This window comes from Lissotriton helveticus, chromosome 3_1 (assembly GCF_964261635.1).
Source record: "Lissotriton helveticus chromosome 3_1, aLisHel1.1, whole genome shotgun sequence".
In the NCBI taxonomy this organism is placed as follows: domain Eukaryota; kingdom Metazoa; phylum Chordata; class Amphibia; order Caudata; family Salamandridae; genus Lissotriton; species Lissotriton helveticus.
The window spans coordinates 179,993,357-180,011,216 of NC_136061.1; positions in this window are offsets into that span (position 1 = coordinate 179,993,357).

Consider the following 17,860-nt stretch of genomic DNA (forward strand, 5'->3'; position numbering starts at 1 on the left):
ATGCAGAGTCTCACAAGAATCAGAATGATCTTCTTGGCTCTGTAATGCACAATTACGTCATCTAGCCAACTTTCTCGACCATGTCAACATGCCATTCCAAACCTATGCTGCTGTTACACAGATCATGATCTCTGGGGTAAATGCCTAGATCTTACTACCTGCTTTAAGTATGTACAGAAATGAATGCGGGAAAACAAGTCATTGAATTTCCCTAATGGTTCGAAAATGAAAATATTTCTTAGGTGTCAACTTCAGTCTTTTTCGCTCGTCAGTAAACTACATCTATAACGAAAATACTGTTGTTCCAGCCACTGTGTAGGAGAGTAGGATCTGCTTCTTATAGTTACCCCCACTTTTTGCTGATGCTCCACTGTTTTTCGACTTTATTCTGTCTGGGACCCTATCCAGGGCCTCAGCCTAGCTGCTTCCTCGCCAAAATGATTGCATGTACTTTAAGTACACCACAGATTGGATTCTGGGGTACCCTTATAAGTCCCTAGTATGTGCTATCCTATAGAACCAGGGCATAGGTACCCCAGAGGCCTCTTAGGGCCTGCAGCATGTATTATGCCACCTCAGGGAGACCATTTAAAATGACACAACAGGTCTGCTACAGCACCCTGTGTAAGGTGGTGTATGCACCCCTTACTTAGATATAGGTTCCCTATATCTATCCATCACTACACATATATACCTATCAGTCACCCCCTAAGGCAGGCCTTATCAATCCTGAAGGCAGGGTGCTGGGTTTTATGTGAACGGGTGCCCATGTATGAGTAGAGCCCCTCGGCAGCCTTCGGAACTTTTGTTTCGGGGTTGTTTGTGATGCAGCAAACCATACACTCTTAAGTGCATTATAACCTCGCAGTCAATGCTAACTTTGGAATGGCTGCATGGAAACATGTTGTGTTTGGTGTCAAACTTGTTGGAATCATACCTCCCCGCCAGTGACTGGCGGGAGGTATGATTTCACCCTCCTAGAGGGAGAAATATGACTTCACCGATACACCCGGTACCAGCTTAACAGAACCCTGGCATCATGAGATGGATGCTGCTAGCCACAGACACGAGTCTGCCCTCTGCTGCTGGACGAAACTCCGGTAGGCGAGGCTGTACAATAGGTTTCCTCATACAGGCTTTAGTGTATTGGGGCTGGGTGGGTGCACTCCAACGGTGTTATGATGTCTGCACTGGGGGCACATTTGGTGCCCCTGTGCACAGTCCAGCTCAAACCAGTTACAGGGGCACTCAGCCCCTGCTCTGGTGTGAAACTAGACAAAGCACATGGGTGTAACTACCCCTCTGTCCCCTCTGTCCTGACCCTCCCATAGGTGGGTCCCCATAGTTTGTCCCAACCCTTCCTTGGGTATAAAGTAGGAACACTTGACTACAGGACTTTAGATTTACATGGACGATACTCTGCTACAGAATCCCAGAACTTCAACTATCTACACTTCGTTGCATGACCGAAGAATCTCCCTTGGAGTAAAGGAGTTACTCCCCTGCAAGGCAGGCACCAAAGACGCATCTGTCCTGTTTGCAACTAGTCAGCTACTGAAGGACTCCGAAGACTTTGCAACACAGGAGGTGGGTTTCCAAGCTTCCCCAAGGTCAATCCGTGCTCTCAGCAAACATGACATCCAAAGCCCTTGTGAGGACCGTGCAACCCAAACCCCTGGGCACAGTGACCATACTTTTGGTTGATCCCTAAGGCTGTGCTTTGGGCTGCTTGGATTCCAGACCCCAATAAGTGATTCCACCAAAGATTACTTGCCTACACTCCACCAGTTTTCTGTGGGCTGCTATTTAGTCATTCCTCTCGAGGTCCCTTTGCGATCCCTTGTCCGTCGACTTGTGGGTCCCTGAGAAGGGAAGTGCAACTTTAAATGAGCTTAGCTGGTTGCTCCAGACGTGCCCTGACTTTCCATTGCTTGGGGAGTCACCAGGACCTTGCTGGTCCACACCGTAGCCTTTTAACTCTCACCGCGTGGGTTACTATTGCAAAGGCTTGTTGGTCTCCGATCTGGACACCGACCCCCCAGCACTCGACATCCTTTGTGGGACAGCTCACCTGCAGACTCTGTCATCCTCGACATCTCCCGGTCCCCGTGGCAGCAGAGTCAAGCTTCACCTCATCGCACCTGAAACACCCGACATTGGTGGGCATTGGTCTACTGTGCCCCTGGTCACCCTTAAGTGACCCAGACTCTGTCCCTTCTGCTTTCAGGTTCTTCACAGCTCCGATCCAGGCTTGGATCACACCAGACACTTTTCTTCTCCACGGCAGCGGCACTTTGCAGCAACTCGCCATTGAAAACAGCGACGATTCCCAACACCATTTGACATCTATGGACCGGCTTCCCTGGGTGAGGTAACACGAGTACTCCGGTGCTCACATGGGTGCTGGCCTTAGAACCTCTAAGTCTAAAAGGGTTCGCTCCAAGTCCACTCTGAAGTGTCCCTAATCTTTAAAATTCTAACTGCGATTTTCCCATAGGATTGTACGGAGCTCGCGGTTGTATTCTCACATTGCACACGTCCCCCAGGGTCCCCTGTGTCACTACCTTGGGTGGTTCCTTTCGGTCCCAGCGATTCTACACGCTCTAGGCACTGTGTCTAGTCAAGTCGTGGTTCTTATACCACTTTCTTAATATATGGTTTGGTCTCCCCCTGGGGTCCATTATATATTGTGCTATTTACTTACGTTCTAGTCTGTTGATATTGTATTTCTTGCGCTCTAATCTCATAAAGAGGTTAGAGAGTGTTTAGTAATAAATACATATATTTTATATATACCTTGTGTGGTTCTCCTTTCATTTGGTCATTCAAGGGGTTATAATCTGGTAAACCAAGTTGCTTTACACTCCTTCAAGACTTAGCCTGATGGCTGCTCTCCATAGCTACGACTTGGATAGCTTTCAATAAAGGTTGTCTTAAACCTATCATCAATAAGGGTTGTTTGGACTGGTGCCACGTGCCCACTATAAGTAGTGGACAGCAAATGCCAGGCCAACTTCTCACACACTGTCCTTAGAGCTCTTGGCTCAGCGGACCCGGCGATTGTGTGCAGGACAGGCAGGCAGGGACAAAGTAAATACAGACTCATTTCATTCATACCTGTAAATAAACAACATTTATCAGAATTAGGGTTGCGTGAAATTCGAATAATTTGCAATTTCATAAAATTAGAATTCATTATGTGAAATGCAAATCCGCCATTTCGTGATATACATGTGTTCTAGTATCACTTTTTGATGCGAGAATGCATTCATGTGAAGCACTGCAAACAACAACCGCTCGGTTGTTTTTTCAAATGCGTTCGCAAAGTGGCGTATTGGCATAATTTTGGGAATTCTGCATAACAAGCACAATTCAAATTTACCAAACTTGCACCAGCGCAATCTAAATTTTACCCAGGCCTCATCAGAATCAGTCCTCGAGCTTTCTTTTTTTATGTCTGTGGAAAATGCAAGTACGGATTAAAATAACATCTTGCATTCGTATTTTCTCTGCCACTCATGTGCATACAGGGCATGCACAAGTTGCACGTTTGTAAAGTAAGGCTGCGAGTCCATTTATGAATACCGAAAGATTCATAGTTCAAACCCTTTGTGTCTAACTGTGGTACTTGGCATTCCTTCAAAGGGGTGTGAGGACATTCCGAGCGCAAAACACTGTGTTCTGTCTTGTTCAGCTGATGTCTGGTCCGCATAAGAAGAAGTTTACCCACATGATGGGAAAACTTCATAGCCTGTAACAGAATCTCCTTTGACATCACTCTGTCATTTAACTTGTATACATTCCACTAGAGGTGTGTAATGTCGTTGACAAAGAAGGTTTTATTGTTGCACTGATGTATTCTCTATTGCATTACAAGCATCACTTGGAATTTCGAGCAACCCACGGACCGTTTACATTTCAGAGCAGATTTAAATAGTTTAAAAAGCTCTCTGGGCTCGGCGTTCCTTTTTACATATTTCGGGGAAAAACTGAACTTTTCGTGCGGAGACCCACACTTTAAAGTCAATGTCTCTTCAGTGTTTTGCCAAAACGTTTCTAAGGGTCAGACAGTCAGTGCTTAACCTCGAGTTAACCTCGACAAATCTGGACCTTACGCCCATCTATCCGAGGCGTCATTAATGGAGTTTCCAATTGACCAGTTACAAATGGCTTCTATTGGACGGTATAGCGGTAATACCTGTCCATACCTGATAACACAGGATTTTTTCATAAGTGCTTGTTTGGTGTGCTTGAATTTTTTTCTAAATTGAAATTGTTTATTTAACAGCAAAATGTGCATATTTTCAGAAACTAACACGCTGTTGCTTCGAGACAATTTTTTCTCCCCAAATACTTATTTAAAGCATATACTTGGGTGATAATCACTCCGGCTGTCTGGAATGCGACTTTATTATTGTAACCCGTCTTCTCTAAGGTGTCAATCACCCAGGCCACGTCACTGCTGCACGAGGCTATAATATGTGTCTTGCTCTACTGTACTGCCTGAGATTGTAAAGTTCGAGAATTGTATTTACTTTTCTACCCAGCTGTTTCTAGACATATTCTCAGTCATAACATATCACTGGAAATGTGCTTGAAAGGGACACAATAGAAACATCAAAGGCTATGAAATTAATACCTGTACATAGTTGCTACAGTAAAGGTTAGGCCATGGGAAACTGATCTATTTAATCCATGGGTACTCGCAAACATTCTCCAAGGGGCCAAAAAAGTTTGGTCTGTGATGTCGACCGAGGACCGCATTGATACCAGTTGGGTGATGGTCGGGGTTAGGGAGCGATTGTTGGTAAAGTGGATGTAAGGAAAGCAAGGCTTAGACATCTAGGGGCCCATTACGATGTCGGGGAGATTGCCCCCGCCAGGCTGGCGGTAGCCACCGCCAGCCTGGCGGGGGCAATCCGCTCGACATCGTCCTTAGAATTCCCCCCCCCGCCATATTAGGATGGCGGGGGGACCACGGCGGACGGAAAGACTGTCCGCCGCTTTTCCACCCTGGTCGCTTTGCGGCCGGGGCGGAATATGAATAATATGGTGGCGGTGTCTAATAGACACCGCCAGCCATATTATGATGGGCAAATTGTAATGCCTTTCTGCGGCGGCGATGCCGCCACGGAACGGATGCGGTCTTCACTCTGGGGGCCCCTGTGGGCCCCCAGAGTGAAGGTGATGGGGGGAGCACACGGGGGGGGGTTCCCCCCCTTCATTTGCATATACATAGCGGCGGTGCCTGCCGCTTTGTATATGCAAATGCTACAATGCATTTATAGCATTGTGGCGGGCAGTGCTGAGAGCACCGCCCGCCACAATGCTATAAATGCAGGATGTGCCCGCCACTGTGGTGGGCACATCCTAATCCCAACAACGGGACCCCCGCCCTAATGGCGGGCGGTCCAGATATCTGACAGGATGGCGGGCGGACAAAGTCCGCCCGTCATCCTAATGTGCCCCTTAGTATCTAAATTGCACAATGTGAAACCAAAAATGTGGAATTAATCCTGACTTCTCCACTTAACCAAATTGTGTGATTTTAGGCAATTGTTTTATTTCACATTCCCCCTTTTTTCTTCATTATCACATGAGGAGCTCAAAATACATGACTTCAGGACGTGTACTGCACAAAACCTTCTCTTGTGTTTGATTTAATAAGCAATAATGTTGTTCACGTATAATAGTAACCCAGGCCACCCAAGAGTGCACCTTAACAGACCTCTTAGTACACTATTGGCATTGTTGTCACGGTGGCTGGAAGAATGAATGTTTCTGAATTCATGTTTGAAAACTATCACTTATAAAATATACTTCTCAATCCACTGATGTAATCCGGTGTACTATGGTGAAAGAGTTCTGCATGTTAATGAAACACACTCTTTGAATTTTGAGTAGACTTTATCATACTTTTGCGCTTTTGCTGCAAACGGTCTTTAAAAATGAAGGTGTTTCTAAAGTTAAGCAGTGCAAGAAACCCTGGTTACTTCCTTTCTTTAACTTCCATTAACCTTTGAATAAATGCTTGCCTGTTTATTTAACATCTTTTTAATGTTAGTGCTGAGAGTAAACAGCAGCCCAGTGTTGCTGTTGAGGAGGGCAGCGCACATAAAGGTCAGGAGGGCCACATGTGGCCTCTGGGTCATACTTTGAGTGTCATTAATCTAATCTATCACTTTAGCACAGGTTATGGCCTTAGGGCACTGAGACAAGGGAAAATTCTGGACATGGAATAGAAGCAACCACAGAATGAGACCAAAAACAAAACAGCTCAGAGAAATACCAGAAAAACCATAAAAGGACTTGTCCATTCGTAGCCAGCAGAACAGTAAAGTTAACAGAATAGCTGAGTATTTAAAGTTCTCTTATAGATCCTGTTTCGAAATACTCCTAATTTCCAGAGTCCTGAAGACCCACAGTTTATTGTCACAAATAATATAAATAAATACTTAGGCAGCTCCAGGTAGAAACTACCACAGCGACCCAGCCTTGAATGTAGTCAAGCTGCAACAAGAGAGCAGTGATCCTCTTTAGGAAGAAAGAAGGAACTTTACTGAGAATGTAAAGGCAAAGATGAAAGCAGGAACTTCCCACCGAGTCACCTTGCCTCTGGGACGTCTTCTCCTAGTCGACAGTTATACCCAAAGATCAGGGGGGTTGAAAGTTTTGATAGTAGGCAACATCTTTGTCTTGCTTGCTTTAAGTGGTAGAAAACGGTGCCCCATCATTTGGTAGATGGCTGCCAGACAGTTTTTCATATTCACTGCCAATAATTAGGCTTGCCCATCTAACCTGACGGTTATCTACAAGTCACTGTAAGAATCCAGGCATCCAAATGCTCGGATCAGGCCAGAAAGGTGTCTTACATAGGTATTATACATTGTGGGGGGAATGGCAGGACCCTGAAGCAAAAAGGCAGTTTGGGTTGAACTGTTCCCATGAGAATCAAGGTCAAGGCTGATTTGCATATGGCTGGGACTAAATCGGGTTGGCCTGGTGAGCAAAAAAGCACAATGGTTTTAACCCAGATCTGTGACTGGGGTGAATGTTTGACAATGCTCAGTATTCCGTCCATTTAGTTTAGTTTAGTTTATTTGGATTTATAGAGCACCTGGTTACACCAGCTTGTGTGTCCCCGAGCTGTTGATTACCACTGATAATTCTCAGAAAAATGAATGATCTGCAGTTCATAGGTAGCTATGTATCTACGGTGAAAAAACCCCATGCTTTCAGCTTCTTACGAAAGATCTTCTCTAAAGGTTCCTTCCGGAGGGACATGGGTAGTTCAGTAGTAGTAGTAAGCTTTATTCGATATAAATCTATCATAAAAGCATATACATCTAAAATTCATGGGTAGTTTATTCCAGCTCTTAGCTGCCAGATAGCTAAACGATATTGCACCCATATGAGCTCTTTTTATCCTAGGGACTTTTACCAGATGTGTTCCTGTACATCTTAACTGACCATCATTTTTTTGTGTTGCTATATTCACCCTAAGTGGGAAGGGTATGGTCAGACGTGGGCCCGTGCTTGCTATGCCATAGAATTCAAGCTAGCCTGGCTGATGAGGGGTGATACCCCAAAACTAGCCCAAGCTAGATGCTTGTGTTTCGGTCCCAGGAGTACCTGCCATGGTAGTTTGGTCTGGACTGTTCCCACGAGGAGCAGGGTCAAGACTGATTTGCACATGGCTGGGTCTAAACGAAGTGGCATGGTGCAAACAAAAATTTTGGATTTAACCCAGATCTGTGATTGTGGGTGAATATTTGACAATGTTCAGCATTCTGTCCGTCATCTTTTTGTGTTGCTATAGTCGCCCTAATTGGGAAGGGTATGCCCAGACATGGGTGCATGCTAAAATTGCCACTAGATTCAAGCCAGCCTGGCAGATGAGGGGTGATATACTAAAACTGGTCCTAAGATGCTTGTTTTCTGGTCCAGGGAGGGCCTGGCCTGAGAGTTTGGACTGGACTGTTCCCATGGGGGACAGGGTCAAGGCTGATTTGCATATGGCTGGCTCTAATCTGGGGTGGCATAATGATCAACAAAATTATGGATTTAACCGAGATCGTGACTGGGGTTGAATATTTGTACAATATACAGCATTCCGTCTATCATCTTTTTGTGTTGCTGTAGTCACCCTAAGTCTGAAGGCTATGCCCAGGCATGGGACACTGTGCTTGCTATGCCACTGAATTCAAGCTAGCCTAACTCATCGGGGTGATACCCTGAAACTGGTCTAAGGATGCTTGTTTTCCAGTCCAGGAAGAACCTGGCCTGGCAGTTCAGGTTGCACTGTTCGGATGGAGAGCACAGTAAAGACTAATTTGCATTTGGCTGGGTCTAAAAAGGGGTGGAACGGTGAGCGAAAATATTATGGATTTAACCCAGATCTGTGACTGTGAGTGAATGTTTGACAATGTTCAGCATTCCATCCATCATCTTTTTGTGTTGCTATAGGACCCTGAAGCACCCACACCTAATTTCCCAATTTTCAGATTTGAAAGGAGCTGCAGCAGTGTTTCCCAAATTATGGGTCACAAGCAGATTGTTTTGGGTCAGGAAAGTCCGAGCAATAAATAAAGATGCCTTTAAATTGTGTGTTTATCTTGTCACATTTGTCTGCTTCAAAGACTGTAAGACAGTCTTCAGATAAATTGCTGCTTATTTGTTTAACATGGTATTGGTGTGCACTTTTCTTTCTCAGTCTGCAATGTGAGGAGAGTTTTTAAAGTGAATGATGTGACGAACTTGCTGGGGTACAGGAAGTTCGAAAGGAAAGTCTGTAGAATGTTGTTTTTTTTGCAACATACTGTAAATACCTGTAAATAAAAAGCAAGCTTACAACAATTAGGTAAGCAAACATGTAGCACATTGTTTGTAGTTCTGAAGTGAGATAGAAACAGATTTTATTAGGATCAAAACAAATCAAGAAACTTTATTTGGTAATGTACAAATGATAATTATAACCAGAAACCCGAATTCATACATTATCTTTTGTGTGCTCTATAATATTTTCAGTAAAACTGTACGTCAGTGCAAAGTTAGTTGCCAATAAATGAAGAATGTGCTGTCTGTAAATGACAATGCGCTACCACACAATGATTTAGTTACATTAAAAACCGCCCCTCCTCATAAGCTCTTGAAGGTCGGTCAGTCACTAAAGGTTGTTGTTCTACAAAGTAGGTTGTGGTTCTAAAAAGTTTGGGAACCACTGAGCTAGAGCATTTTTTTTTGGTTGGCTCACTATAAAAGCATAGGAATATTTTATGAATGCACATTAAGTGTTTATGGCTATTTAGCAAAATTATGTAAAATTGTATTGCAAAAAATGTCATGTAAAATGCACCTTTCTCCATTATTTTTTAACCTTTATTTCTGGAATAAGGTTGCTCTTCCCAAGAAAACTGTCTTTGAGGAAGGATGGCATGCTCCACTCCCTGCAATTCAGTGGGCAGTGCCAGTGGTAGAAGTAGGTGGTGGCCCTAAAAAAAACGTTGATCATGAAACTTGTTCTATTGAAAATTAAGCACTGCAGACCAATAGTCTCTGCCACAGTAGAATCACTTTAGCGGTCTGGGAGATCATAGAAGAAGAGGCAACAGACTGAGAATTCAGAGCCCTAAACACCCACCTTAAAAGGGGTGACTAATACATCTAAACCCAAAAATGCAAAACAATAATGATGCATTCCTTCACTTTCCTGACTTCTTAAAGAACCAGGGAAATCATGGGAAACAAAGGAAATGCATAAAAGGGGCCCTGTAATCAAGACTCCACCAGCACATCACAACAAACAAGGCAACACCTTGTTGACTCTACTTGGACATGAATCTATTTTTGGATGACAAAACCTCTGACATAGGTGTTAGAATACTAGTTGATTTGAAATCCAGGCTTGATGTGAACATCTGACTGAGTCTGTCTGCTGCCAGATTGTCCTGATCTTTGGTATTTTCTTTCCTCAAGGACATAATCTCCTATGTTGAAGTCATGATCCTTCTACTATCACCCACAAAAACTAGACCTGCCTTCTCTCTTGCCCATTGATATTTGCCTTGGTTACCATGTTACCTGTCCTGCCCATAAATGCAGAGCTCTAGAGGTCTCCCAAAAAAGCCACCAATTCACACCCATGCTGCTTCACATTCCTTCCAGCTGAAAGACCCATGTTGTTATGCATAAGACCAGCTACACTGCACGTCCCCAACATTTATGATCATTCCCATTCTACACCACTGACCTCCATAGCTGTTACACCAGGAGATAGATTGGTAATGACATTCCCCTTTCAGATGTCACTGCCATCAATAAAGGCTATATTTTATCTCTCGTGTCACCAGGACAAGCTGTCCAAACAAACTCTGAGTAGGCTGGATCCCAGTGTGACAAAAGGTGATCCATCAGCAGTTTGAGATGGGCCTTGGGCAAATGTGTCAACAGTATGGTTCTGGTATGCAAACCTGCATTGTCAGCCAGACCCCCACCACAGCCTATTAGCATTCCTGTAACCTATCCAACGGTTTTTACAGAATATCATACAGAATGCCTTTTCTTAAAAGAGCCAACCATAGGGTGTCTCCCTCTGACCCTGTTTCTGCTTCCCTTAATTCTTAACTCTATATCTTCCTTCTATTTGATAATATTTTCTGTTATCTGCTTCCTTTCTCCTTTCCTTCAAACACTCCGTTAGGATGGAAAAATCCATCATATCGTGACAAATGTACACCCCAACCAAGTTGTGTTGTTAAGGGCAAACACGGATCATGCAGGTGCACCATGATGACATAGGTCTGTCTCATTTATTGCGGTCTTGTTGGACCGGAGTGGCACCCAAAGTGCTATCCTCAAAGCAGTGCAATGGTACTGCCTTTGCCAGGAGTTAAGGAGTAGTATGAGTACGTTGGTGGCAGCGTATCATTTAGCGATCAGTCACCAGATAAAAAGGCCTGTTCCTTCGAACTGGAGTGAGGCCTGAAGTCTCATTCATGTAAAGTTCGGATGCTGTGTGCGTAACTCACTCTTGGCCTACATTAAGTTACATGTGTGGTTACATGCGGGTGCTGTGTGAATGTGTGTTTGTGAGTGGTACAATACATGGAAGACTCTGGGTTTCCTTTTTGCAGACCCAGGGTTGACTGGAGAAGCATGAGGAATGCCCCAGACAGATTTGTGGATTTCTGCATTCCTGAGAGCTGGTGGGAGACTCTCTGAGGGAAGAAAAACCAACTCTTCAGTACACTTCAAAGGGTGATCTTTGATTCAGGGAGAGGTCACATGAAAGGGGCCTGGGCACACTTCATGAAAGAGATGGTTCTGATAGAAGAATCATAAAGAGTAGGCCTGGAACCCTGGTGTAACCTTTTGATTCACATATCCCTGGGGCTGACATCCAGGTGTAAACCTCTCATTACTCCCATGGCCTCTGTTGTGCGTTTATCAGATATAGAGTCGCTTGCCTGTGACAGACTGCTCTCTGGAGATAGAGCAGGACAGATGAGTCAGCACTTCAAAAGTAATCAAGGACATCACATAACTCAAAGACTGAGACCCTAAATCACATTTGGTGTTGGGAAATGGACTATAAGAAGGGGGAGCTCAAGGTCCCCAAACTTGCGAACTGTCAAGAAGGCAAGTCGGGCTTTATGCCTAGGAGGAGAATCTAACTGACCACGCCCTGCCAGTTTCTTGGTGAGGGCACATCATCCAGGGAAATCCAACACCTGTCCCTGGAGCACCCGAGCCTGCCTATTTGCCAAGACCTGTGCACCCTGTGAGGAAGAAGAGAGGACTAGGAGGGAGCGAGGTCCATTTGGGAATCCTGGCAAGGGGATTCCTACAACGAGTTGCAAAGAGACAGCTGTTGCACTGATTGGTTGTCACCTTTAAACATATTCAAGTTGGGGACTTGCCAGAGGGTTCCGCTGTGAATTCAGTTATGATTGCATGAATCAGGCCATTGCCTGTATGCAGAGTAAAGTCAGCGACCCCATATGCCAGTCGGAGCTGCCGGGGAGACTCCATTACTGTCATGCTGATCAGGCCATAGTCCATGTGCAGAGCAAAGTCAGTGACCTTTTGTGCCCAGGTAGCCACTTTGAAAAGGAGATTACTGGAAAGCGTATTGGGCCGTCACCCGTGTGTGGAGTAATGAAGTAAGGTCGTTGACCCTGTGTGCCAGAAGGATGCCATTCTTAAGAATAAGAAGCGTTGCCTGGTATCACTGTTAGTGGGAAGAGAGGACCCTGTGGTAACCTGTGCGTGCCCAAGCCCAGGGTGGATTGGACCCTGAACAAGTGTTTCCCCACATGAGAAAAGGATTAGAGGAACTTAATGTCCCACTGGATGATGAGCTGTGGAAGCCCAAGGCAGTTAATGCTACTTACCATCAGTAGCAGCTTCAGCCCTCTGCAATGTCCAAGAGTAAAATGCTGTAGCGGTCTCCAGTAGTTCAACCCCTTCATGAGTGGGTAAAACGGATCTCTGGGTTGGCAGGTACTCAGGGGAATATGTATTGCTGCAGAGCACTTCAGGCGCTACAACATTTTAAATTTTGGAATAGACGAAGTGGGACTTCTGAGACTCAGACTGCTAATGGGGCTTAACCTGAGTGTCGCCTATAGGGAATGGGGAATAACCACTACCGTTAGTAAGAGAGAAGTGAGACTCAAGGACCTGCTTATCAAACACTACAGCTTTGACCTCAGGTGCCTGTGTGCATTATTTGTGCATGACGTTAATTTGCAATTGTATATAAATACTCTTTTTTTTCATAAAAGCAAATATTTATCTGGACAATCAAGTATTGCTGCTATTGAACGTACTTTGAGTTGTGAGCCTGTGTTCAACCCCTCTGCATCTACCCCCCCCCATCTCCGAGAATCCTTGGACTGCTTGACCCACACTGATACTGAGACTCAAGTGCTAAAGAGGTACTTTGCTCAGTTGGTTAGGACCCATAGTAAATTAGGACATCAGGAGTATAAAGGTCTCAACCACCATGAAATGCAAGGAACCATGTGAGGAACCCAGAAGGAGAGTGCTGTGGATTCATGCTCTAGAATCCCCTAAGGACAGATATAGCATAGATAGACACAGAGTGAGTCCCCTAATTCCTTTTCCAGAGTTTCGCAAGACACTCACCACCTTTAGTTTCTAGAATGCCCCAGGTGTGTACACCCAGTGGTGTCTAGCATTTACCGGGACGGATCAGGCAGATATGTGCGCATAATCAAATTAAAAAGACTTACAGAAGGATGTCTTCGGCTCCGTAGCTCTTCTTTAACTAACGCCCACAGGAACTGGATGCTGCAACTTCCTTAACCAATCCCAGTGCTGCTCTTATGCTGTAAGAGCAGCGCCCTGATTGGAGGGAGCAGCCTCACTTGGCACTCCACAGAGCCCCAGAGGCCTGCAATTACTCTAACACTGAGTCTTAAGACAACTGGGCTAGAGGTTTCAAATTGTGTCTGTCTGGCTGACTGTCACAAGACGGCCGGCCAACGGGACATGTGCACTTTGAAAAGTACATAGCCAGCACACCGTCCTTCTGCTGCTGTCACTCAGCACAGCCCCGCCCCCATCCTGACGCTCCATTCAGGATGGGGGATGAAAAATAAAATTGTAATAAATTACCATTTTTTTTTTGTGGGTTCTTTAGAGGGTAATTTAAGTAGGATGACGCTTCTCCACTCCAACAGAGGAGCCCCCCTATGTACACCAAATCAAATTACTAGGGTACCACTGTCACAACTTCCAGGAGTAAATCTCTTCGGTGGGTTGAGTCTATCAGAGTCCCTGAGCTTGCAGATGTGCCTCTCTAAAAGGTTAAGGATGAGCGGGGGAGGCCAGAGAATTCTAGAGGGAGAAGCTAAGACTAACTCACTAGGAACAAGAGAAGAGGCGAAAATGGGGGAATGGGCCCAGGACGAAAAGTTGAGATAGAGGGAAGAGACACATAGAGAGTAGGAGAAAAACAGAAGGAAAACAGAAAGATAGCAGTCACAGTAAAAGATAGCTCTTGAGAGAGAGAAGCTTGGCAGCAATGACAATTCCATCTGCAATAAGTGACTCAACATCCAGTTCAGGCCAGGCTGTGACCAAGGTTCCAAGATATCTTGTGAATATGACTGTGGAAGGTCAGGACGTTTTCAAATGGTTTGTGAGCTTTGAAGCCACTTCTAAAGAGCAGGCCTCAAATGAGGTGTGTAAGGCAGCTGCCTTAATGGGTTGCATTTCATTGGAAGCGACAGCTGTCATTGAAAGGATGTCTGTGCCATGCCAGATGGTATACGAGTGAATGAAGGAAACTCTGATTAGATTAGACAGTCTGGGCTGACACCAGTTCAATATCTTCAGAGGTTCAAGGACTGCAAAAGAGCTAATGGTGTTCCGTTTGAGAACTGGATTCATGGAGTATTGCGTGATTGGAATGAGTGTGTGAGAGAGATGGACACCAAAGGTTTTCACCAACAGTTTTTGTGTGTTTAAATTTGTATATTAGATTTTAACAGTTTAGATACAGAGAAGCATAGGTTCATACATGAAATATATGTTGAAATAGACTGACATTAATGTGGCAGTAGATTTTACATTAGTGGTGATCTTCAACCATAATAGCCTCTTATCATTTGTATTGTCCTGGAAGTATATGCATATTAGGGCTCACCGCATAGTCGAGGTGTTTTAGATATGATGTTAGTGTCGCTAGGAGCCTTGGTTTTCTGACCCCAGATTTGGGCTGTATATCTGTTCGCCAATGTCGATACTAAATTGCTGCCCTGTATCCCTGACTAATAACCGGGGTGTTGAACTGGGGTATGGATACGGGGCCAGCTGGGAGTGGGGGTGTGTGTGCAGACTGAGGGGGGAGGGCGCAGGTCTTTTGTCCTAGTTCACCTGGTGATCTAGCATGCTACTGCTGTGCATGCGGGTGGATGGGGGGAGGATGACTATCTCCCGGATGCTAATCTTGAGTTGAACTCATACGCAGGAGGTGCTATGGGGTGTCCCTGGCATGTGCGCGTGCCATGTTGGTGTGTCATTCAAGGGGTTCTATTGGTGTGACTGATGTTGCCTGGGCTTGGTGTGCCTCGTTCAGGTCATCTTGTGTAGTTTGTTGTCTAAATTGGTATAGTAGTTGTGCCCATTCTATGGAAATATGATGTTTACATGTTCCTTTCACTTCCTCATCCTGTATCGCTTCCTCTTCAGCACCACCCATTTCTTAACTGCTCCTACCCAGGCCTCCACTGAGGGTCCCTCTGGAGCTCGCCAGTGCATGGCTATTCCTCTTTTCACTATGAGGAGGGAGAGTGATATGAATCGGATCTGCACTTTATCAGTTTTCCATCTTTTATACATGCCTATTGCGCACCCCTCCCATGACGTGATCCCTGGGACATTCGTGGTTGCCTGAAGTGTCTCGTGAGTGAACTCCCAGTTCTGTTGTAGTGTGGGACACCCCCAGAACATGTATTTGAAATCCGTTGCTGCGGCCGAGCACCAGGGGCATAGGAATTGAGTATCTGGGTAGAAGCGGTGCAGGCGCTTTGGTGTCAAATATGCCCTGTGTAAGATGTTGAATTGTATATTTTTAAAGCGTGCATTTCTGGAGACCTTTTTGGGGTATACTAAAGTCCGTTCCCACTCCTTATCATGGAACGGCCGACCTAGGTCTTCTTCCTATATCTATTCGCCCAGGCCATTCGGGAACTACTACTCAAGCCCCTGACTACACTACGTAGTGTAGTGAAGTCAGGGGCTTGAGTAGTAGTTCCCGAATGGCCTTATATAGCCATGTCACTAAGTGTCTGCCCACCCCCATTAGCGGTATGGCATGTATTACCCGGGGTGTCGGCTGGCCAAAATGCATCTATGCAGTAGGAATTGCCCCGGGGGAGGTCATATTCTTTCACTAGCTGATTATAGGGTCGTAGTCACCCATCCTCGAAAAGAGATTCCCACTCTGTTAGTGAGTTGTCAGTCCACATCTGTAGGGATGAGGCTGTGTAATATTTCTCATCATTGGAAGCCCTATCAATGGAAGTAGTGGGGAATACGGAGGTTTCCACCCGAACATGTGATGTATTCGCAACATACAGGTGCGAGCTATCAACACTTGTAATGGGTAGGAGCGTTGGGGCTTGGTGCCAAGTAGTACCATGCGCTGCAGTGCCGTTAGGGGAAATCATCCCATGTCAGAGGTTGCCTCATTCATGTGACGCTCTGCAGTCTAGTGTGAAAGCCATTGCAGCAGTGCTGTTAGAAAATATGCTTCAAATGCTGGAGCGCGGAGGCCTCCTTGGTCCGTTGGTAGAAGCAATTTAGACAGAGCTACCCTGTGTCAGCCCGCTCCCCAGATGGGAGAGGTAAGTAGTGTGTCCAACTCCCAGAAGAAAGGGTGAGGAGGAATGACAGAGAGATTAGCAAAGTGGTGCAGTAATCTGAGGATAATTTTCATTTTGGCCACTCGTCACATGGGGGCCAGGGGTAGCGTTTTCCAAAAGCTCACTGCCGTCCGTATACCTGCTAATGCCTTATGATGGTTCCTTTCATAGATGTCCCCGTGGGAGTGGTACAGTCGTACTCCCAAATACCTAAGTGAAGCACCGATCCAGACAAGTTTTTGATCCCCTATTATAGTCTCAAAGGTGGCTAGGTGTGCACTCAGCGGATAGATCGTGGACTTACTCCAGTTTACACAGAGGCCTGAGGCATCCACAAATTATGGTAGGGTTGTACAGATTGGTGTCATGTCGGCGGTTATGTCGCGCACGTACAATATCAGATCCTCCGCATAAAAAGGGATGCTCTGGATCGGGCCCGCTATTGAGTCGCCAGCGGTTCTATGGTCAGGGCGAATAGTAAGGGGGAGAGGGGACACCCCTGTTGTGTAAACCTCTCTACCCGGAGCGGGGCAGATATGTATTTGCCCAGGCGCACCCTTGATGTCAGGTTCATGTATAAGAGTTGCGTGTATGCCAATAGGGTCGGACACAAGCCACTTCACTGGAGAACAGCGAAGAGATATGGCCATAGGAGAGTGTTGAAGGCCTTTTCTAGGCCGAGGATCAGACATGCTGCATTAGGGAACCAAGGGTGGGCACTATCCTGCACATGGAACAGCCTGCGCAGGTATTGTGATATGTTGCGTTCCGGCACAAACCTGCATTGATCGGCGTGAATCAATGGGGGGAGGACTTGGGAGTACCAGTCCACTAATACAAGGCTGGGAGGGTTTTCACCAACAGTTAATGGTGACAGAGAGACTCAAGGAGGAGTGCTATACTCCACTTAGGCAATACCTGTCTGGTCTGAAAGAGAGAGATCCAGAGAAGCTTGGAGTGTTGGCTGCCAAATGGTTAGCTAGCAGGCTACACGAGTGGGTAGAATAGCATGGTTCTAAGCCAAAGGGGATAGGAACTCTCCTCAGACTGATTCCAAACAAGACCGCAGTAATTCCCATAGGACCCGTGGAGGGCCCAGGTGAAATGGTAATGGTGTGTCTGGGAAGGAGCATCATGAGAAAAGAGGAAAGGGAAGTTCTTTCAAGTCCAAGGTTTACTTGCTCACAACCCTTTCCTCATTTGCTTACTTAAGGCTGCAAAGGTCCAGAGCCTTGAGAGAAAGTTCCTCCGATAACTTTAGGGATTCATATCCAGAATTAGGATCTCTGGGGCTTTCATCTCCTTTTTTCAAGTCCAAGGTGGTGCCTTGCTACAAGTGCCATTAGGTGTGAAACTTCAAGAGGGATTGTTAGGTGAAAGATCCTGAACCAGCAGCACCTGTAATGGTGAGTATGCTACAAGTGGGTGAAGGGATCCGAGAGGGCACACCTGCTCTCAACCTAGAA